The 23,440-nt window shown below is 41.3% G+C and overlaps 1 protein-coding gene across 1 annotated transcript in view; it reads left to right on the plus strand.

Moving 5' to 3' along the window:
- LOC127442211 (tenascin-R-like) overlaps positions 1–23,440 on the plus strand; it is a 242,539-nt gene that overhangs the window by 21,431 nt on the left and 197,668 nt on the right. Inside the window, exon 2 of the mRNA XM_051700070.1 lies at positions 13,447–13,558. The gene's annotated coding sequence lies outside the window, so the exon portion shown is untranslated. The remainder of the gene's footprint in view (positions 1–13,446; positions 13,559–23,440) is intronic.

Below are 23,440 nucleotides of genomic sequence, written 5' to 3' on the forward strand. Positions count from 1 at the left end.
TTTCCTGACAGCTCTGTAATTTATAAACAAGCACGACATGTCTCCCTCTACCCATTGCTATGAAGCCGATATGGGCAGTGCATCTTTTTTAAGCAGTGTTAATGATTGTTGGCCTATGGAACACACACATCCTTGGCAAAAACAACTGCAGTCTGATAAGTGTTTATGAAATCTAGCCACGATCTGCGCAGTTAGAATTCATATTTCACATTACATTAACCCACCAGCCCAGCAAGAGAGTACAATTAGGCTTTTCTGGGATGTGTGTGTGTGTGTGTGTGGTACAGTGGAAGAGCCTGTTATAAGGGAGAGGCCACTGGAACTGGCAACAGGTCTTTGTTCTAATCAGGCCCTCTTGAATAGGCTATTTCCTTTCCCTTTAACTGCTTTTGGATTGAAAAAGAGCAAACTTTGCAGAGACAGAACAAATGTCTGTTCTTAAGTTTTCAATGCTTTCATAGAAATTAGTTTCAAAAGCCTTGTTTTTCTTTAAAGAGGAATTGTGTATTTTCTGTGTCACTATCGTCACCAAATGGAATTGCAAAAATAATGAGTGTTTTCAAACTGGTTTCCCCGAACACTCTTCCCATCTTTCATTGGTCAGACTAACAGATAGTCCCGCCTCAAACTCATTACCATTGGTTGAGCCAATGTTGCATTGTCAGGCTGGTTAAGGATTCTCAGGGAAATCAACCTAAAAATTGCCTACTTATTGTTGTCTCTGCATATGAAACTGGGATAGGAGAAGGTATTTTAAAGAATACTTTCCTTACTTTCCATACTTTCCAGTTTCTACATTTGATAAATAAATAACAGCGTAGAGAACAGAATGGAAGATATTGCTATGACAAGTGTACAGTTACAACGTGCACATGTCTTTAACTCAAACAATTTCCAAGATTTCTCCCATAAAACACTTTTGTCTGTAGAACAACTTTTTTACACCACTATTTAAGCATTCTTCAACAGCCCAAACTTTCTTTATTTCTCAGTTATTGGAGTAGAAAAAATAAAATAAAAATGTGTGTCTGTGACAGTGGGCGAATGATCTAGAAAAAAAAAAAAAAACGCCAACTTCATGATCATAATGTGGATTATTTTAACAGAATTCATCATAAAATACAATAACAGGGTAACAGGTATTTTCAAGTCATATTTATATTTTTCTGGGGTTTAAAGTAAAAAATGCCATGTGGTGTCCAGAGACAGTAAAAAAGTCAGTCTCATTAAAAGCTGAAATTCCTGAAAAAAGAAATGTTGCCATGACTAGTGCAGAATAATCTTTTATTGTTATTTCTTAAAAAAATTAAGCAATGAAACAATTGTATTTTAAATATGATTCATATTTAACTAACATGCATTAGGTAGCCATTTTGTTGTTTATGTTGACCATAAAAACAATAAAACAGAGCTGTCTTTTGTTTTAAAAAAACATCTAATATTTATTTTGACATTTGTATGAAAAGGCACATTTTGTTTAAGTCATGTGCTGTAATGCTGAGAAAACTTGATATTTTTGACTCAAAAATTCATAATATATATATATATATATATATATATATATATACATACAGTATATATATATATATATATATATATATATATATATATATATATATATATATATATATATATATATCTTATCATGTGGCTTGTTGTGTGTGTTACTGTGGAGACATAGTGCGTGTGGAGGCTTCACGCTATTCCCCGCGGCATCCACACACAACTCACCACATGCCCCACTGAGAGCAAGAACCACATTATAGTGACCATGAGGAGGTTACCCCATGTGACTCTACCCTCCCTAGCAACCAGGCCAATTTGGTTGCTTAGGAGACTTGGCTGGAATCACTCAGCACACCCTGGATTTGAACTCATGACTCCAGGGGTGGTAGTGAGCGTTTTTTACTCGCTGAGCTACCCAGGCCCCTGACAATTTTTAAGTTTTAAATATTTTAGTAGAAAATGCTATAAAGGTTTTTCAAAAATGAATGAAATCAAATTGGGCACAAAGATTACATTTCAGTTTAAGTGTTTTAAACTACATTTTTAAAAGACTTCTCATTTTAACACCCTGGACAACCTTATTTGTACTTATGTAACCCATAAGTATTATATACTGTATATACTGTATATATAAACATGTACATAGAAACCGTTGATCCAACAGGAGTAGACTGTAACAAGGAAGGACACCGGGAACTGGATTCTTCAAACACACGTAAGGAACTTTTAATTGACCACTTCTCTGGTTTACAGCTTCACAATAACTCATCAGCTTCACAGTAAAGTTCTCGACCCAGTCTCTCTCTCTCGATCTGGCGCTGGCATGGTCCTTTTATGCCGCTCTCCCCAATCTCACTACAATTAGAGACAGGTGTTAGTCATAATTTGGCTCAGGTGTATGCACCCTTACCGCTCTCTCTCTCTCTCTCTCTCTCTCTCTCTCTCTCTCTCTCGACAGACGCTCGACCACGCCCCCGCTGCCACATAGACTAAATGGAATGCTGTAATTGTCACATTTCACGATTACATAATCGGGTTAAACCCGCATTGCTGTGCCAAAGGTATACAGTGTTAAATGATGCAGTGTTAGAATGTTTCACAACATTGTTTAGCAACACACAACCAATCATATAATGCCCCAGTGCTTGCCTTATTTCATATTCATGCGCTTTATACGGTCGCTGAAACTTTCCCCAACTTTCATGCACTGTTTATTTCTCAGACTCAGACCAGTAAGTGTTAAACAGTTATGGCAAATGCTATAACTGGGACGATTAAAAGATTAATAGAGAAGATTTCAGAAGACAAAAGACAGACAGAGCTGATTTGCTTGGTGACATTATCACAGGAGAGCAGCTTCACTGACAGGTTGCGTGTCTGTTGCGAGCTGTATTCATCCAATCATTGTTATTGACACCGCAAATATGCAAATAAGAACGTTAACCTGGGGTTTACGGATGTACAGTGTGAAACATCAGAACATGAATAAATGGGCATGACGTTTCTGCACTTCAGCTTTCATAGCTTTTCATTGTTCATGTGTTTTTGCAACATGATTACACGGGAAGTCGGCATGTTGTTTCCAAGAGTTCCAGTACCCTAGGATCTGCCACATCATGCTGATTCATTGACTAGCGGCATCTCCTATCAGACATTTTGTGTTTAAGTTCCATTGTGGCTTGACCAGAACTTGTTGCATCAGCAGCGTGGTCAACCTGGGTTCGAATCCGGCATTGAAACCAGGAAGTAATCTTGTTCACATAATCAGTGATGAGCGCAATTAAGAGGCTGCATTTTCCCCTCTAACATTACATTTTTACTCCACTGATGGTTAGGTTTGGGGTTTGGGTTGGGGTGTACAGTTTATAAAATATGCATTCCCCTTCACTGTATTACATCCTGTACAGCTAAAAACAACTCGCTTTATAACTTGCATTTTGTGCCCCTCTGTGGACATTACATTTGGAAAATTGAGCTCACATGTGCACATACGCCCAACAACACTTACTGCTTTGGCTACTAGGGGTAGTGTTTCAAATTTCAGTAAGTACAGACCAATTTCAGCTAAACTAAAGTAAGATTTCACTGTGAGATCAGTCTGGTTTCTGCAACAGTCTGGTTGATTTGAATCTGATGGATGAGTTATGGGTTGCTGCTGAATCAGTGTACCAGAGGCAGCCTTTTCAGCTACAGTTGCAGTAACACATTTTTTGTGAAGTGTGTCAAATTATCCTTCAGAAAGTATAAATCTAAATGTTTAACCTGTCTTGCCGTGAGGTGTAGCTCAAATTCCATATGCACTGGCATGCTCTGTGGCATGTTTGTATTAAACAAATGATTCATTTCCTAAAATCTCAAAGACAAAATGACATTTCCATGTGTTATGCTCGATATTCACTTGACCTCAATGTGTATTGACTTTGTGCACTGTTGTGAGACAGAACTGACAAAAATAAGTAAATTAATTAATTACTTAATTAAAATACACAAAAAATTAAATGACCTTTTCCTGTTTGAGCCCAGATAAAGAATAAAACATTGTAACGCTCCTCCATATCTAAAACCACACGATCATGCATAGTATTTATTTTTTTATTTTTATGTTTACCGGTACTAAATATTAATCAATACATAAAGAAAGAAAACAGTCTGTGTTCTCACAGTCTAGACTTGAGTACATGGTGAGGCCATAACTTTGTATTCTGCCAACATTCAACATTGCTTTATTTACTATCAGCTCTGTCCCTGAGTTGAAATAACAAAGGCTATGTGAACATGTGTTCTGTTTGTTTATTCATCTATTTATAATGAATGCCATTTTTTGCTGCATCATGCTGATTTTTGTACCCACAATTTCTTGTTCATCAGTTAAGTCAGTTTAGAAATAAATTTTGCCCGATACTTTACAAACTCCAGTTTCTGCTGGTCACTGAGCCAAGTCAAAATTTTAGACCCATAAGATGTAGAAATCACTATGTTGAAGATGAGAAAACATCTGTTAGTTGAGATAAGGCATAAACTATTTCAGACCAGAATGGCAGCCTTTCTCTGCACTGGCACACAGTGGTTTAAAAAAAAAAAAAAAAAAAAAAAAAGCCTTTGAAATTTGTTTATTCAAATTATAGCTGGCAGAGTTTAATGAAAGAAAAATTAACTGGAAACTCAAAAACAAAACAAAAATATTGGGGAAAAGGTAAACCCAATTCCCTGGAAAAAGCTGGTTATTATATTTATTTATTTATTTTTAATTTACAGCATTAGCAGTAAATACAGTATGCAGCCCTTGCATGTACAGAGTTGCCATTTTTATGTCCAAAACAGCTCAACCTATCGGAATGATGCCCGTACACATTAGTTTCAACCCGATTGTTTTCTACCCAGCCTGCAGAGGCAAGACACCCTGAAAGGGATTAGATAAATGTTTTCCAGGAATATTTTAAGGAAATGCGTTAGTCTTGCTGGAGCAGTCATGCTTGAAATTGAGTGAAATCACATATTCAGGCAGACATGTTGGATCACATACACACTCATTGTTAGGCTTCAGTGTGATCACCCACCTCTGATGTCCTCTATCCATTCTAAGAATGGAGGAGCAGCTCATGGGCTAGAATCTTAAAGATTTGTGTATCGCGAAGCACTTCAAAGGTCATTGCATTTCAAATCCGACCATAATTTTCAGCGCACACCTTTATGGTAGAAAGACCTTTGGACTGAAGAATCAATTATGTTGTAAAAAATACAGTGAAGTGGGGAATAAAAAGAGGTCACACTGGGAGAGTCACGTAACGCCATGCGAGGGTCGGACATGTAAACGGCGATCTCTGCGCTCTTTGGTAGTTTTTAATTATTTTTATGTCATAAACCGGTGAGATTCGATACACCCTGCTACATAACTGTTCTTTGAAGTCAACATGGCAAAGAATTAAAAATCCCCGGGCTCTGGAGAGCACTTACGTGCTCAAGCTGACACCTCAGACCAGGGACTCGGTTTGGATGGTGCGGCGGGAGAAATTCAACGGCAACTGGTGAGCATGTCTGTAATGTTGACGAAGGTTGTTGCTGACCTGGAGGATCTTGCTGTAATATGTTGATCGATTACGGCGATGGAGGTGAAATTCTCTGAGTTGGTTATAAGATTGTCAGACATCGAGAGGCGGATCGATTATCTGGAGTCATTGGAGAGGGAATTAGCTGCTAATCCGCTAGCGACCAAGATAGACTTGGAACGCGTTTGGGAAAAGTCAGAAGACCTTGAGAATCGTAATCGGCGAAAACAACATCCGAATTGTTAGAATTCCTGAGCATAAAGAAGGCCGAGATATGGTGAAATTCCTAGACGAGCTCTTCCCGAGTCTGCTCAACATAACAGGCCATAAGCTGGAAATCGAGCGAGCTCATAGAGTCCCGGCTCACAGATCGGCTGAGGGAGACAGGTCCCGATCAATTCTGGTCAAATTTCTGAGATCATCTGATAAAGATCTTGTGTTATGAGAGGTGAGGAGCAAATGAAGGCTTTCTTGGAAGAATCACAACAGTTTCTTGTTCCCGGACCTTGTGAATTCAACAAGAGAGAAACGTGATCGATTCAAGGAATGCAAGTAACTCTTACATCAACGGAAGATCGCTTTTTCACTGATGATTCCGGCCAAGCTGAGAATAGATACTAAGAATGGCCGCAAAGTATTTACATGTCCCCAGCAAGCATTTTCTTTCATAGAGACAATGGGGTGAGTAAGCCATTTGGTGTTTCTCATGTGGCCGCCGAGTGAGCTTGTCTCGCTGTACATACACTCGACTGTCTGAGGAAGCTGAGGGCATGTTTTGTTTATTTTTGTGTTGGTTCCGCCTAGCAGCTGGAGTTTGTTTTGTGGAATAACACTCCTTCAAGAAACTTTTGCATTGACGGAGGATCACTTTTACACTGAACTTCCTGGCCAAATTGAGAATGGATACTAAGGATGGCCCCAGGGTATTTTCATGCCCACAGCAAGCGATGTCTTTCATAAAGTTGATGGACTGAGGAAGTCATGGTGTGTTTCTCACGTGCCTCCAAGTGAGCTTGTCTCGCTGAACATACACTTGACTGTCTGAGGAAGCTGGGCGCCTGTTTTATTTATTTTTGTGCTGGTTCCGCCTAGCGGCTGGAGTTTGTTTTGTGGAATAACACTCCTTGGGGATAGTTTGTGGATGAATCTGCACGTGCCTTGTGATTATGCCTCCTATTGGCTGGAGTTTGTTTGTGGGATATTTTCTGCAGGACTTTGGAAGGATTAGGTCATCTGCTGCACTCATGAGCAGCCGGCTAACTGAACATTCGTTTGTCTGTCCAAGGAAACTGAACGGCCTTTTTTAAATTTATTTTTTTGGTGCTTGTTCCGCTAAAGGCTGGAGCTTGTTTTGTGGACGAACACACCTTCGAGACAGTTCTGTGAATGGATCTACACGTTCTTTGTGTTTATTCTGCCTATTGGCTGGAGTTTGTTTTACAGAGTATTTTCTGTTATGTAATTATACCTCACAAAATTTGTATAGACACACCGGACTTGAGCAATCCGACGGCAAAGTTGTCGCGGGGACTCTCGTAGGCGTACATGGACTGTTTGAGTTTAGAGGGATGAATGCCGGTTGGCGCTGTCGTGCACGGGGTTAATGCTCACATTTTTCTTTTTTTCTGTTTGTTTGGTTCTGGGGGAAGTTTTGCCTCATCATAGTGAAGTAAAAGTGTGTAAGCCCCCTAGAGCAACACTGATACTTCACAGGATGTGTCAAAATCATGGTCTTGCAGATATGTGGCGACTTTTGGACCCATCTGGTAGGGACTATTCATTTTTTTCATCAGTCCATAAGATTTATTCTAGAATAGATATTTTTTTTTAATATCTAAATCCCTCATTTAATCTGTTGTTGACTGCTCAATTGGAAACATTTTAGTCTCAGATCAAGCCCTGTTGAGTTTAGAGGCGTTGCCACATATGGAGAAAAAGAAATCATATGGTTGCCGCTTTAATGTATCCCTTTTGCAAAATCCTGATTTCCAACAAATGTTAAAGGCAGAAATCAATGTTTATATGGAGACCAACTGGTCCTCAGTATCCTCTGTGGGCGTGGCTTGGGAGGCACTTAAGGCGGTTCTTAGGGGTCAGATCATACAGTATGCCTCATTCATCAAAAAATCCAAAGCACGAGAACTCGTGGAGTTGGAAGGAAATTTTAAAAGTGCTGAGGCAGAGCTTGAAGTGCCGAATCTCATCTGATGGCCTCAGAGAATTGACCCATTTGAAATACAGATATAACACTATTTTGCCGTGGAAAGTGGAGTTTTGGTTAATCAGGGCAAGACATATCATATCAAGTCATATTTTGAGTTGGGGGACAAAGCAGGAAAACTTTTGGCTAGATATATAAAGCAGAGAGAGTCTTTTTCTACTATTCCTTCTGTGAAATCTGCTGGAGGTGAAATAATTACCTCAGCCACTGATATTAATAATGCTTTTAAAGAGTTCTATCTTGATATTTATAGTTCCACATCGTCTACTGATGAAGATATTTGAAACTTTGTAGAACCACTAGAACTCCCTAAATTGATGGTTATCTGAGATAACCTTGGAGGAGCCTGACGAGGTAATTAAGGCCCTGCCTACAGGTAAGACTCTGGGACCAGATGGCTTTGCCACTGAATTTTTTTAGATCTTATGCTACAGAACTGGCTCCACATTTGTTAGAAGTTTATACCTAAACATTAAAGAATGGAAAGCTCCCGCCAACCATGACGCAAGCCCGGATCAGACTGATTCATTAAAAAGGACAAAGATCCAAGCGAGTGTAAGAGTTACCATCCAATTTCCCTGATTCAGCTAGAAAAATATTGTCAAAAATTTTGGCTAATCAATTAAGTAAAGTTATGACATCTTTTATACATGTAGATCAAGTGGTGTTTATTCGGGGCTGCAGCTCCTCTGATTACATTAGGCATTTCATCAGTATCATGTGGTCAATGGCGAATGATCAGACTCCGGTCGCTGCCATCTCACTTGACGCCGAAAAGGAGTTTGATATGGTAGAATGGGGTTATCTTTTTAAGATTTTGAAATGTGTGAGTTTGGGAGTGTGTTTATTGGATGGATTAAGTTACTTTATAGACACCCTGTAGCGGCGGTACAAACAAATGGATTAATTTCAGATTATTTTACTCTGGTTAAGGGCACCCGGCAGGGTTGCCCTCTTTCCCCATTATTGTTCTGTTGCCCTGGAACCATTAGCAGCCTCAATAAGAAAGGAGGATTATTTTCCAGGGGTGATGGCGGGAGGTATGGCGCATAAGCTTCTCCTTTACACAGATGATATTTAATTATTCGTCTCCGACCCTACTAGATCTATGCCTTGCCTCCAAAGAATTATTAATTCATTTTCTAAGTTCTCAGGATATAAATTCAATTGGTCTAAATCCGAAGCTTTGGCTCTGACAGCGTACTGCCCAGTAAAGGCTTTCCAGCTGGGCGCCTTCCAGTGGCCCAAACAGGGCATTAAGTATTTGGATATTTTATTCCCAGCAAATTTGTCTGATTTAGTTAGAGTTAATTTTGACCCTTTAATAAAAAGGTTTTCGAGCGATGTGGGCAGGTGGGCTTCATTACATTTATCGATGATTGGGAAGGTTAATGTTATTAAAATGAACTGTATTCCAAAATTCAACTACCTGCTACAGTCTCTCTCTGTAGATGCCCCCCTCTCTTATTTCAAGCAATTTGAGAGCATAGCGAAGTCTTTCATTTGGAATGGTAAGCATCCCAGTTTACATTTCAGTAAACTGCATAGGCCGATTGACAAAGTTGGGCTAGGCCTACCCAAGATTTTATTTTATTATTATGCGTTTGGTCTCAGACATTTGGCTCTTTGGTCGCTTCCACCTGAAAGAGCCCCTCCCTGGTTTGGTATTGAACAGGAAGTTCTTGCCCCATTTTGCCATTGCAAAGCCTTTCTATCAATCTAACCGGAGAAGTTAAATTACACCCTGTTATCTCGCATTTGCATTGGGAATGGACAAAAGTGTCCAGAGTGTTTCATTCGGATATTTATCTAAATGTTGCCTCGAGCTTATGGCTGAACCCTAAACTACGTATTAATAAGTCCTCTTTCTGCTGGTCAGAGTGGATTGTGAGGGGGGTTACTACACTCGGTGACCTATATGAGAGTAGTGTGTTGAGATCCTTTGAAAATTTGGTACAACATTTTGGGATCTCCAGATCTCAGTTTTTTAGGTATCTACAGCTGTGCCACTTGCTCTGTACTATTTTTGGGAATAACATTCACCCCCCTAAAGTGGCAGATACTACGAGAGTGGTGATTACTGCTTTTGGTAAAGGTCATGAGGCATCAGTGTATTACTCCCTGTTAATTTAGAATCTGGGGGATGTAACCTCGACCACTCTCAAGAGATTATGGGAGAAAGATTTAAACTTGGAATTGGAGTTGGGAGAGCGGGCTAGGATTCTAAAAAACGTCAAGACTACATCTAGAGACGCAAGGGTGCGCCTTATGCAATTTAAGATTTTACATTGGTTCTATTGGACCCCCCTAGATTGTATAGGGTTGGTCTTAAAGACACACCCACCTGCTGGCGATGCCAATCAGAGGATGGAGACATAACCCATGTCTTTTGGGGGTGTGTTGAGATCAAGATTTTTGTTTGAAGGTTCAGAGGCTGGTGTGCGATGTATTAGGCACTTGGGTATCATTTTGCCCCAGACTCTGTATTTTGGGTGATGGGGTGGTCATTGACATAGAAATAGACACATAAAGAGTTGGGTCTTAACCAGTGTCATGATCGCCAGGCAGATCATTTTAAGGGGCTGGAGGTCGGCTGGAGCACCCTCCTTTCAGGAGTGGTGCTCGGAGATGGCAAGGGTGGTGGCCTTTGAGGAGGAGTCGTTTAGAAGAATGGGGAAGCACAACGGGTTCGTGGAGAAATGGGGTAGGTATATGTCACTTATGGATGGGTGATTATTATTAGAATTTGTGTGTGTGTGTGTGTGTGTGTGTGTGTGTGTGTATCTATATAATTTGCGACCACTGGGATGTTTTTGGGGCCAGGGTGGGGTTGGGGGTTGGGGGTTGGGGATTGGGAGGGGGAGGGGTAATAGTGGGGGTTAAGATTGATTCTGTGTATATGTGTTTTGTTTTTCTGTGTTCATTTCTGAGAGTCAATAAAAAAGTTGTTAATCTGAAAAAAGAGGTCACATTTATATCATTAAATCCTTTTGAAGATGAAGAATGAAATCTCAGTGGACCTCCCTGAGGTTGATGTTCTCGAGAGAAAATGATTTTTTATTTTATTTTTTATCCCAGGTAGTTATTTCAGTTTTAGTTTAGACCCCTAGTCTCTGCACACTACAACTTTTAGTAAAATGTGCAGTGCATGTTTATGACTTCAAACTTTTTCAGTCAGATTCCTCATATCAATGTCACATTCATTAAAAATTGTGTACAAGTTGCTTACTTATGCAAGCAAAAGTTTCTCATACAGAATTTTCAGAAATTTGTTCTTACCCTCCTTTTGTCACTCTCTACGTTCCCTCTAAAGTACGTTCTCTAAAGATGCGCAAAGTTTCTAAGGCAACCAGGAGTTGCCACATGCAGTTTCTGTTGGTTCTAAATTTTATCTTAAATTTAGGGTTCCCGTGGTCATGGAAAACCTGGAAATATCAGGGAATTTTTGAATTATGGAATAATTCATGGAAAAAAGTCATGTAAAAATCATGGAAATTTCTATAGTTAATATACTAACATTTTTCTAGTTTACCTCTGCACTAAAACATATATGATTGACTTGATATTGCTCTTGTGTAGAGTAATAATTTCTTGAAAGCCACAGTTATTTTTGATTTTTTAACAGATAGTTTTTTCTTTTTTCTTTTTTTTTTTTTTTTTTTGGTCAATGAATAGGTCAAAACTGTTCACAAAACTGAGAGATATGTAAGCGAAACATGTCTGATAAATTTTTTTAATTAAATTAAAAACCCATATACAGTAATCACACATGACTGGAAAGCTCATGAAAAGTCATGGAATTTCATTGTTACATTTTTTTTTTTTTTTTTTTTTAAATGTGGGAACCCTGTAAATTTAGAATACATTTAAATGTGAAATTATTGATAAACCATAATTTCTATGTGAAAACTAACACACACAGGTTTTACGCACAAATACATGCAAATGCACGATTAGTGAATGATACCTGAATTGAAAACTCATTTAAAGCAGAATTTAAAAAAGAATAGCTTTAGAGTCTGTCACTAAAATGTAATAGATTACATTGAACTATATGAATACCACTTCCTTTCATCTAAAATAACGTACTGGTGGTGCAGCTGCTCATTAAAAGACTCAAGCTCCATATCTGTCTTCACTGAATTGCTCAAAGTATCCAGACTGCTCAAAAAGAGAAGGATAATGCTCTGTGAAGAAGTGAAATTCTCATTCACAGAAACCCATTATAGACATTCCTTATGGACAAGGTTTTAGTATATTGGTTAACTTGTCATTTTGTGAGTTGTGATCTGGTTTAAACAAGCCTAAGCAGTCCAATTTTCATTTACCAATTTTTTGTCGGACCACTGCTTCTTAGCATTCTAAGCCTGCCATGTTATTAAACAACAATAATAACAACAAAAAGTCCTTGTTCATTGTGCCATATCTGTCAGTTACAGTGTGCTGTGTGTGCTGGTAGCACACATAATCAAGCAAGAGCTTTATTCTTATGTTCTGCAGAGGCAATATATGGAGAAATGCAATAAAGATCAATAAATATCTTAAGGATTTTCAGCATTTCTAACTGCTCAGCTGTGAACAAGCATGACTGTGATGTGCAAGGGCAGTATGGCTCTTTTAAGCACAATAAACATTCTGGCCTACCAGTGCACTGAGTTTTTCAGCAAAGCTATAACCACAGGCTGGAAGGTGAACATACCAAATATATACTGCATATTATCCATTGCAGGTAGTATGAATGAATGAATGAACATTACATTTATATAGCGCTTTTCTGACACTACACTCAAAGCGCTTTACACAGTGAACAGGGGACTCTCCTCAACCACCACCAGTGTGCAGCATCCACCTGGATGATGCAACGGCAGCCATAGTGCACCAGTATGCTTACCACACACTAGCTATTGATGGAGAGGAGAGAGTGGAGTGATAGAGCCAATTAATGGATGGGAATTATTAGGAAGCCATCATTGATAAGGGCCAATGGGGGGAATTTGGCCAGGACACCCCCTATTCTTTTCGAGAAGTGTCCTGGGATTTTTAATGACCACAGAGAGTCAGGACCTCGGTTTAATGTCTCATCCGAAGGACGGTGCCTTTTTACAGTATAGTGACCCCATCACTATAATGGGGCATTAGGACCTACACAGTCCGCAGGGTGAGCATCCCTTGCTGGACTCCCTAATACCTCTTCCAGCAGCAACCTTAGTTTTCCCAGGAGGACTCCCATCCAGGTACTGACCAGGCTCAGCCCTGCTTAGCTTCAGTAGGCAACCAGTCTTACCAACAGGGTGATATGGCTGCTGGCCATATAAGAAATTTGCTTAGGATGATGCATTTTTTTTTACTGCATAAACATTCAAAAAACAATCCAAAGACCTTGACACCATTGGAACTGTTGCAAAACTTAATTAAATGTCACTCTACCAACAAAAGCATCTTTGCACAACTGCATAAGGATGAAGCGCACCAAGTGCTTGTAAGTTTCTTTTTTTGGATTTAAAAAAAATATGGAATTTCTACAACTTCATAACCTCATGCACTACAAAACTGCAAAACCTCTTGAAAAAGCTGCAGGGCTCTGCGTTGATAATTACCAAAATGATAAACCAGTAGATACTATTTGTGTCAACCACTAGAAGTTTTCAAGTATCATTTCTATCATGGTTATAGATATCCATCCATCCATCTGATCAAATCTGATCCCATTCCATCCATCTATCCATCCATCCGGGGTCTGCAGACTTTCTTATATGTGAAAAAAGGGGCTCTTCAAGGAAAAACGGTAGGGAAACACTGATCTAATACATCATAGATTATTGTTTAAAGAAAGATAATAAAGCATTCTCTGTAGACAGAATATGTCCAGCCACTGTGTTGTTATCTATGTTGATGTGCAGTGCCTAATGGCAGTTTTCTACTAGACACTTTTTATTTATTATGAATTTGCACAGTACAATTTAAAATAGCTAGATTCTAAATATCTGTGAAAGTGAAATTGGGCTTTTTGGCATGAAAAAGTTAAAGACCCCATTTTAAAATTTTAGACCCCATTGTTCTTCTTGAGAGCATTTAATAGGACAATCTGTGTCGTGCAGCAAGAGTTATTAATATTTTTTGTCCGTCTGGAAGAGAAAAACTGTACATTTTAAATGCATATTTCTACTAAAAGTGAATTTGAACACTTTTGACCACAAGGCTAACAGATGGACTAAAAGCCACAAAACTCTATTCCATAGGCTCTTTAATAAATACACATGATCATTTATCTTTTACATTATACAAGAAAATGTAGGAAGCTGTTGAAAAGCTACCTTTATTCATTGTATTGTTAAAATGGTTTTATACATTTATATTATTATTAAAGTGGATTTAAATGTAGCTTTAACATACAAAAAGTAACAACAGAATGGAGGTAGGCATTAAAATAAAATAAAACTAGTTTGCATAAATTTCATTTTCAATTAGGCAGGGAAGTGAGGGAGAATATTGGGGTGAGGTGAGGAGCTGTATTTTTAGACAAAGCCAGCCAGAAGTGTCAGGACCTGCATAAGTAGTTCCCATTTCTTCTGGGAAGATTTCTTCATGACGACACCCCCCCCCCCCCCCCCCAATCCCTTTACTGTCAATGCAGTTACCAAGGAAACGTGTGTCAGGCTTAGATGAAGGACACTGGAAATAGACAGGGGCTATCAGGTCTGCTGCACTCACTGTCCTGTGCTTCACATGAGATGTGGTCTACACTGTTTTGGAGATACAATGTAAGAGTCATCGCTGTTGAGACACGCATTCTGAGTTTGTGTGTTGTTTTGCACAACAACATGATATGTGTCCGTATTTTCATACTTTCAAAGTAGCACCTGCATTTGAAGGCCGTTAAAGCGTATAAAGAGTATAATTTCTGTGCTACTAGCTTCACCTAATGGAAACTCAAATAATAATTGTTTCAAACGGCTTTCCTGAATATTCCCCACTTCTGTCACTGGTTGGAAAAACAGATGGTCTCAAGCTCACGCCATTGATTGAGTCAATATTGATTTGTCAGGATGTCCAGGACCCCCATCAGTCCAAAGTTATATAGCGCTACAGAACTACAGTGTTTGCACTCTTTGGAAGAAAGCCTACGAAGGACTTACTAATACTTGTCTTTGCATTTTAGAGGAATATTCAGGGTTCAGTACAAGTTAAGCTCAATATTGATTACCACAAAAAATATTTAGATTTGTCCCTCCTTTTTTCTTAAAAAAAAAAGCAGAAATCTAGGTTATGGCAAGGCCCTTACAATGGAAGTAAATGGGGCCAATATTTTAGCAGTATATATTATTATATCAGTGGGCTTTTCCAGTGTTTTTGGATGGGCATTTGCAGTCAAATCATGAGACGTAACTTCTCAGCGAGTGCTAATTACTACTGTGTTGACTCATTTGTATGTACTGTATTAGTTGTGAAGTTTAAAATAAGCTTAAAATATTGATGTTGAGTTTACGGTTAGTTTTCATTCAGATTCCTAAACAGATTCATTCTGACTCGGCCTGTTATGAACTCGGTCTTGAGTCTGACTCTGCCCCTTTTTGGACTCGGACTCAACTCGAACTCGATTGTTTAAAGACTCAGACTTGACTCGGACTCGACTAAGGTGGAATCGAACCCAATACTACTGGAGGTTAAGTCATTCACTAAATAGGGAGCAAGGGAGCATCCTATAGCTTTCTATGCAGCTAAGTGCATTCAATCCTAAAATCTGACCAAAAGTTCAGTTTCAGGCTGCAAATGATGTCTGGACCACTCAACATGTTTGGCAGACATTGGAGAATGGTAATCAGTACATAGATTCAGAATTTTATAATGCAACATTTTATTTTACCATGGTTGGCAGTGATTAGATGATGCTGGACATTACTTTGAATAATAATTATTTATTCAGTTTTACAAAAAATCAGCTGTAATGTCTGTAACATCTCAAAAACATGAATAACAAACACTCCTGGAAACATAATAAACAATTTGATTAAAAGAAACTGACTTTCTATACCTTAGTGTTATTTAAAATTTCACAACGTAGTCTTGCTGTCCACGTACAGTTGAAGTCAGAAGTTTACATACACTTAGGTTGAAGTCATTAAAACTCATTTTGTAACCACTCCACAGATTTAATATTAGCAAACTATAGTTTTGGCAAGTCATTTAGGACATCTACTTTGTGCATGACACAAGTATTTTTTTCCAAAAATTGTTTACAGACAGATTGTTTCACTTTTATTTGACTATATCACAGTTCCAGTGGGTCAGAAGTTTACATATAATAAGTTAATTGTGCCTTTAAGCAGCTTGGAAGATTCCAGAAAATGATGTCAAGCCTTTAGACAATTAGCCAGTTAGCTTCTGATAGGAGGTGTACTGAATTGGAGGTGTACCTGTGGGTGTATTTTAAGGCCTATCTTCAAACTCAGTGCCTCTTTGCTTGACATCATGGGAAAATCAAAAGAAATTAGCCAAGACTTCAGAAAAAAAAATTGTGGACCTCCACAAGTCTGGTTCATCCTTGGGAGCAATTTCCAAATGCCTGAAGGTACCACATTCATCTATACAAACAATAGTATGCAAGTATAAACACCATGGGACCATGCAGCCATCATACTGCTCAGGAAGGAGACACATTCTGTCTCCTAGAGATTAACATAGTTTGGTGCGAAAAGTGCAAATCAATCCCAGAACAACAGCAAAGGGCCTTGTGAAGATGCTGGAGGAAACAGGAAGACAAGTATCTATATCCACAGTAAAACGAGTCCTATATCGACATAACCTGAAAGGCTGCTCAGCAAGGAAGAAGCTACTGCTCCAAAACCGACATAAAAAAGCCAGACTACAGTTTGCAATGCACATGGGGACAAAGATCTTACTTTTTGGAGAAATGTCCTCTGGTCTGATGAAACAAAAATGGAACTGTTTGGCCATAATGACCATTATTATGTTTGGAGGAAAAAGGGTGAGGCTTGCAAGCCGAAGAACACCATCTTGTGGGGGTGCTTTGCTGCAGGAGGGACTGGTGCAATTCACAAAATAGATAACATCATGAGGATAGAAAATTTTGTGGATATATTGAAGCAACATCTCAAGACATAAGCCAGGAAGTTAAAGCTCAGTCGCAAATGGGTCTTCCAAATGGACAATGACTCCAAGCATACCTCCAAAGTTGTGGCAAAATGGCTTAAGGACAACAAAGTCAAGGTATTGGAGTGGCCATCACAAAGCCCTGACCTCAATCCGATAGAAAATTTGTGGGCAGAAATGAAAACGCGTGTGCGAGCAAGGAGGCCTACAAACCTGACACAGTTACACCAGTTCTATCTGGAGGAATGGGCCAAAATGTCAGCAACTTATTGTGAGAAGCTTGTGGAAGGCTACCCAAAACAAAACAACACAAAAGTTAAACAATTTAAGGGCAATGCTATAAAATACTAACAAAGTGTATGTAAACTTCTGACCCACTGGAAATGTGATGAAAGAAATAAAAGCTGAAATAAATCATTCTCTCTACTATTATTCTGACATTTCACATTCTTAAAATAAAGTAGTGATCCTAACTGACAGGGAATGTTTTCTACAATTAAATGTCAGGAATTGTGACAAACTGAGTTTAAATGTATTTGGCTAAGGTGTATGTAAACTTCTGACTTCAAACCTTTGTGGACATATATTTTTTAGGAAAACTATATGCTCTAGAATAAAAATTAATAAATTGCTTGTTTATTAGGTGCTACTAGAAAATGCACACAGCAGTCATGCGGGGGTCTCAGGAGAATAAAAGCAGAAATGTGAAGATTATAATTTTATAAAAGCACTTGTGTATTATTTGAGCTGTAAAGTTGTTTACAGAGTTACACCGAAATGGCAACGAAGTTGTAAAACTGGGTATAACTTTACACAGAAAAGGTGACCCAGATTTTTTAAGAAAAGGAGGGACAAGTCGAAAATAACTTTTTTTTTTTTGTAATCAACATTATGCCAGAAATGCTGTTGATTCAGCTGAACTTGTGTTGAACCCGGAATATTCCATTAAGCTGGCTAAAGAGAAAATATTTTACATCGAAAAAATTACACACTTCAGCATATCGGATCTTAAGGCATGCAGGTGTCTAGTGTATATATACATTCCCAAACGTGGGAACTATATATGAGAACGTGAGCATTTCCCTGTGACTCGCATCAATGATGTTCAAACAATAACTGAGAGAATAATTTACTCTGGTCTTGTTTAACAAGAACCAATTACCCAAAGGAACCACTTTTTTGGTACCAATAGCATTTACACTTGAAAACTGTCACCTGCTCGTGGTTCTCCGCCTTTAAAATGTTTTAAATCTCACGGCTCCTCAGCTCTTGTGGCCTTATTGGATAGTGAAATGGCCACTGTTTGCTTCAGAGTATCAGCAAATGCAGTTGGTTATTAGGGTTTTCTTTGTCCACTGTTTATGAATAGTGAGCATTCGGACTTCATATTCATTAGATTTATTTCTTTTTGCATGCTTTGTTAGGGAAGTACATATATTCAGATTTGGTCCTTTTAGCCCCAAAGAGACGCAGTATGAAATCGACAGTGACAGAACCAGACTTTGAATCAGTCCACTGTGTCTCCAGATCATGTAACCACTCGATAAACTGCCAAAAGGGTCCATTCAGCTGGCTTCATCCCGGACCTCCCAGGCAACTGCTGTAAATTACTGACCAATCCGACTGAGTGACTGAGTGAGGAACAGTGTTCAGACTCTGTGTACCCACTGGCAAAAGCAGCCCACATGCTCGCGTGATCCCAGGAGTGTTGCATTTCTTAAAAGCTGATGGTAGGAACAGGACAAAAATGGCTTTACCAGGGCAACAAAAGCTTTTCGCTTTTGGTTAAATAGCTTCAACTGTGGGTCTATCAGATAGAATCAGCCAAAATAGACATGGAGAAAAAACAGAATATCTGAATGATTCTGCCCAGACAGGAACTGTGTGTTCAATCCAGGTTATTGACTACTGGACATGTTATTTTGCTTGACACTGGGAGTGAGATAGGCCATTGATATATTAGCATAGGTTTCAACTGCCATGTTGTTATGCCTTGCTATTAATGCTGCTGTATTGGTTATTATTACTAGATAGCCAGTGTGATTCTGTGAAAACAAATTATAGTTTAATTGAAGTGTAAATTAATGTAGTCAATCTGTCTCCTTGACTCGTTGTCTTGCTGTTTAAACCTTAGAATTTGCTTACTGAATTGTTGCACTTCTGTGCAATTTAAAGTAATTAAAAAATGCATCTAGTGACTGATAATTGTGTGTATATATCCTATGAATTCGGCAGGTTTTTAACTGAATTAACTTGGATTACAAAAAATACTCTTCTCTTACCTTTATACTGTATTTATTCTTTTCATTTAATTTCTTTTTGTTTAGTTTTTCTTTTGTTTTTTGTCATTTCTTTCTTTCTTTCTTTCTCTCTCTCTCTCTCTCTCTCTCTCTCTCTCTCTCATGCATGATGGTCTGCAGTAATTCTGTACCAAAACGACTCTACTTTTATTTCTCCAGATCTTACTGCTGCTAATTTTTCGAAACCCTTTGGTATCAACAGGCACAGGTCAGTCACATGTTTTAAGCAAACACTCTTGATACGCTTCAAATATGGAGCAGTCCATTGCCATTTCGTAGGTAATAAAACACTGAATCCCTGAGGAAAATTGCTTGATACTCCTGGCAGTGGAAGCTGAATCTCAATACCTCTCCACCACATCCCCTTTTCTCTCTCACTTCCTGTACCTGCCAAGCAGCTAAAGCTTTTGCACCATCATGGAGATGTCAACAGCATTACAGGCCAAGCTAGCAGCCACCTCAGCGACAACCATCAAATCCCTCTGAACTCCTTCCAAATCCATCTATCTTCCTATGTCCCCCTACATGAGTGGCAGATATTCAGCTTGGGATGTGGGTCTTGGCTGAAAAGTTCTATTCTCATTTCTATGAGCTTGGAGACCTCTGGAGGGCATGTGTAAGGGGCAGCTTCATTGCTTCTGTACCTGGTTTTGAACTGACATCCTGCTGAGATGCAAAAGTCTCCCACAAGACACTCCTGTCCATTTTGTCTAGCTATGCTTTCCATCACAGGCATCCTTCCTGACTCACAGATGCTGGGTCTCAAATTCATCTCAGTCTCCTACATTTCTTAAATCATAACTGGGTTGCTACATGCCTTGCCTTGTTTGTCTTTCCTCCACACTGACAAAAAACCTGTTTACATTGTGACCTCACATTGCCCCCTTGTGAAAGCATTGCCTTGTGTTGATGAAGTAAAGGTCTACTGGGATGACTGTGCAACCAAAACAATGTGTTCCCTATCTGTCACTCACTCGACGTTGTGTCGATGTAGTGACAATAGGGGTCACTCTTGGGAGCCCCAAACACCTCTACTTTTTTTAAAAAAGGCCAATGAGAATTGGCGACTGGAATTTGCATGCTACTCCCCCGGACATATGGGTATAAAAGGAGCTGGTATGCAACCACTCATTCAGATTTTCTCTTCGGAGCCAAGCGGTTGTATTCAGTGCACTGAATTCAATTCCCTCCAAAGACGCACCTCAAAACTGCTGGATTTACGGCGCATTTCAGTGGCTTCTGGAGAGCAAAGAACACCCCTGGGTGCTTTGGCAGAGCGAAAATAAGAGAGTATATTCTAAAAGAGTATATTTTCATTTGCAAAAAGATCGGCACACACGGAATGTCTTTTTAAAGATGTCTTTCCGTTTGTGTGTTATTCCTGGTTGCGGTTGTTATCTCTCCGCTTCTGACGGCCACGATCACTGTCTTATGTGTCTGGGCACTGCCCACGTGGATACATTGTTCGTGGATGAGTCATGTCCTCATTGCGAAAACATGACCATGGCAACGTTGCGGTTGCGGCTTGCTTTCATATGAAAGCAAGCCACCCCAGCGGCTCCCCGCATGGGTCCTTCTACCTACGGGTTTGAGGCCGCGTCGATTAGCACTGGCCTCCCATTCCCCAGCATGCTCGCTTTCCCCGGTCGGGCTCTCGGACGAGACCGCCGGCACGTCTCAGTGTGAGTTTGACTTCTTGTTCAGAGCTCGAGAAGACGATGAGTTATTGAGCACAGCATCAGAGATCGGGCTCGTCCAGTCTGAAACAGAGGCTTTGGCTGGGCTTCCTCCTTTAGGAACGGTCGCCTAGTCTCAGGCCGACGCGGAAATGACGGACATGCTTTCCCAGGCGGCCATGAGCGTTGGGCTAGAGTGGAACCCTCCACTCTCCCCTGAACCCTCGCGGCTCGACGATTGGTTCCTAGGCTCAGGGCACCACCCACGGCCACGCCCCGCCCCGGTCCCTTTCTTTCCGGAAGTGCATGAGGAGCTGACAAGATCGTGGGAGGCACCTTTTACTGCCCAGTCCCGGTCTTTCAGCTCCCCGCTCACACTACCCTCGATGGTGGAGTGGCCAGGGGGTATTCGGTGATCCCCCAGATGGATAAGGCACTCGCGGTGCACTTGTGTCCGCAGAGCGCCGCCACCTGGCGTGGGCACTCGAAGCATCCGTCCAGGGCCTGTAGGTTTATGTCATCCCTGACAACTGTGGCCTGCGGTGCCGCTGGACAAGCCGCCTCCGCCCTGCATGCCACGGCTCTCCTGCAAGTACACCAAGCCAAGGCGCTAAAATAATTGCACGAGGGTAGTTCTGACCCGGGATTGATGCAGGAACTGTGCTCGGCGACCGACCTCGCTCTCCGGGCGACGAAGGTCACAGCGCGGTCTCTCGGGCAGGTGACGTCCACCTTGGTTGTCCAGTTGATGAACACCGCTCGGGTTGATGCATATGAGACTGCTTCAGCACTGGCTTCAGACTTGAGTCCCGAGATGGGCATGGCAACATGGGACACATCGCGTGGCCATCATGCCGATCTGTTGCTGCCTCTTCAGTCCTTGGACCGACCTTGCACTTCTACGGGCAGGGGTTCCCCTAGAGCAGGTCTCCAGGCACGTCGTGGTTCCAACAGACACCTCCAAGATGGGCTGAGGCGCCATATGCAATGGGCACACAGCCGCCGGCTCCTGGACTGGCCCGTGGCTGCATTGGCACATCAACTGTCTAGAGATGTTGGCAGTACTGCTCAAGTCACTACGAGCCACTCACATCCCGGGCGACCTCAACACCGCAGTGGACGTGCTGTCACATCAGGTTACCCTCAGGGGAGAGTGGAGACTCCACCCTCAGGTGGTCCAGTTGATTTGGAGTCGATTCGGTCGAACACAGGTAGACCTGTTTGCTTCCCAAGAATCCTCCCACTGCCCACTTTGGTATGCCCTGACCAAGGTACCCCTCAATATAGATGCACTGGCACACAGCTGGCCTCCTGGGCTACGCAAATATGCATTTCCCCCAGTGAGCCTACTTGCATAGACCCTGTGGAAGGTCAGGGAGGACGAGGAGCAGGTTATCCTAGTAGCAATCTACTGGCCCACCCAGACTTGGTTCTCAGATCTCACGCTCCACACGACAGCCCCCCACCTGGCGAATTCCCCTGAGGAAGCTTCTTCTTTCTCAGGGATGGGGCACCATCTGGCACCCGTGACCAGACCTCAGGAATCTCCAGGTCTGGCCCCTGGATGGGATGCGGAAGACCTAAGTGGCCTACCACCCGCGGTGGTAGACACGATCACTCAGGCTAGGGTGCCCTCTATGAGGTGCCTGTATTCCTTGAAGTGGCGTCTGTTCGCTAAGTGGTGTTCTTCCCGATGCGAAGACCCCCAGAGATGCACAGTCGGATTGGTGCTTTCCTTCCTGCAGGAGAGGCTGGGGGGGTGGCTGTCCCCTTCCACTCTGAAGGTGTATGTAGCCACTATTTTGGCTCATCACGATGCACTAGATGGTAAGTACTTGGGGAAGCACGACTTGATCATCAGGTTCCTGAGAGGCGCTAGAAGGTTGAATCCCTCCAGACCATGCCTCATCCCCTCGTGGGACCCCTCTGTAGTCCTTCGGGGTATACAGGGAGCTCCCTTTGAGCCCTTGGAGTCAGCTGACCTTAAGGCACTCTCTTTGAAGACTGCTCTCCTGACTGCACTCAATTCCATCAAAAGGGTAGGGGAACTGCAGGCATTCTCTGTCAGCGAATTGTGCCTGGAGTTCAGTATGGGTTACTCTCACGTGATCCTGAGACCCCGACCGGGCTATGTGCTCAAGGTTCCCACATCCCCTTTTAGGGATCAGGTGGTGAACCTGCAAGCGCTGCCCCAGGAGGAGGCCGACCCAGCCTTGGCATTGCTGTGTCCAGTGTGAGCTTTACGCATCAATTTGGATCGCACGCAGAGCTTTAGAAGCTCAGAGCAGCTCTTTGTCTGCTTTGGTGGACAGTGGAAAGGAAGCGCTGTCTCCAAACAGAGGATCACCCACTGGGTCGTTGACACCATTGCGATGGCATATCAGGCTCAGGAAGTGCCACCCCCTGCGGGGTTACGAGCCCACTCTTCTAGGAGTGTGGTGGCCTCCTGGGCCCTGGCCAGTGGCGCCTCTTTGGCAGACATCTGCAGAGCAGCGGGCTGGGCAACACCCAACACCTTTGCGAGGTTCTACAATCTCCGGGTTGAGCCGGTCTCGTCCCGTGTATTGGCAGGCACGAACA

Source organism: Myxocyprinus asiaticus, chromosome 6 (assembly GCF_019703515.2).
Source record: "Myxocyprinus asiaticus isolate MX2 ecotype Aquarium Trade chromosome 6, UBuf_Myxa_2, whole genome shotgun sequence".
Taxonomy (NCBI): Eukaryota; Metazoa; Chordata; class Actinopteri; order Cypriniformes; family Catostomidae; genus Myxocyprinus; species Myxocyprinus asiaticus.